We start from the raw sequence: 1002 nt of genomic DNA on the forward strand, positions 1-1002 counted from the left end.
GCCGCCTCAGTCTCGGGGACGCAGGTGGGCGGAGAGGGGGTGAACCCGGAAAGCGGAGGAGGAGCACGAAGGGGAGGCAGGAAAGAGCCCAGAAGAAACACTGTCAGCTGCTCACACCCGACCTCACCCCTCAGGGCGCCAGCGGCCTGGGTGCTCGCGGTGCGACGGGTGGGGCCGCGGCCGCTTCGGCTCCCATCCGGTTCCCAACAGAGAGAGGACGCGCCGTCCCCCGACGAAGCCGGCAGCGCCCCGCGCGTCTACCCTTGCACCTGGGTCCCAGGGAGGGGACACCCCACGACGTGCCTAGCCCTGTCCTGAGGATGTTCAGAGCTGCCAGGGCAGCGGCGAGAGGACAACTGCAAAGAAGGGGAAAGGAAGTTTGGGGGTTTTTTGGCGTTTGGGTTTTTTTTTTTTTTCTGGCGGGAATTTTACCTCAGGGCAGAAAACTCTAGAAATGCCGGCAGAGCAGGCGCATTTGGGGGAGGCCGCCAAGCCCTTCCCGGTCGCTCCTCCCGAATGGACTTCGTGTCTTTCCACGACGTACAAACCTGAGGGCAGGCGAGTCAGGCGCCTCCTGGCGTCGCGGAGGAAGCGGGCTCGGGGCGGGGGGACGAGAGCGCCCGGCGGGAGGCGGGTGCTGGGCCCGCGGGGCTGCGCGCGGCCTGGCTCCGCGGCGGGAGGGGCGGGCCTGCGGCGGTTCCATGGTGTCGTGGTGAGCACTCTGGACTCTGAATCCAGCGATCCGAGTTCGAGTCTCGGTGGGACCTTTCCCTTTAGGCCGCGCCGGCGTCTTTTACTCCCGCAGCCAGAACTCAGTCTCCTGCCAAAGCCCGCGTTCCTCCGGTTCCTGTTCCTGCCACCGCAGGCACCTGGCATCCGCGTCCCTGACCTCTGCTGGCTCCTTCTCAAGAAAACCTGCTTCTCCGACCTGCGCGGTCCACATGGGCAGGTGGCGCGCAGGTGGGGGACGAGCCCGGGCTGTCCCCGCTGGCCCCGGGCGGT

The 1002-nt window shown here is 67.2% G+C and overlaps 1 non-coding gene across 1 annotated transcript; it reads left to right on the forward strand.

Moving 5' to 3' along the window:
- The first annotated feature begins 695 nt into the window (after nucleotides 1–695).
- On the forward strand, nucleotides 696–767 carry TRNAQ-CUG (transfer RNA glutamine (anticodon CUG)). Its single transcript has one exon. It is a non-coding gene; the product is annotated as a tRNA-Gln (tRNA).
- The last annotated feature ends 235 nt before the right edge of the window (nucleotides 768–1002 follow it).

This window comes from Hippopotamus amphibius, chromosome 1 (genome assembly GCF_030028045.1).
Source record: "Hippopotamus amphibius kiboko isolate mHipAmp2 chromosome 1, mHipAmp2.hap2, whole genome shotgun sequence".
NCBI lineage: Eukaryota > Metazoa > Chordata > Mammalia > Artiodactyla > Hippopotamidae > Hippopotamus > Hippopotamus amphibius.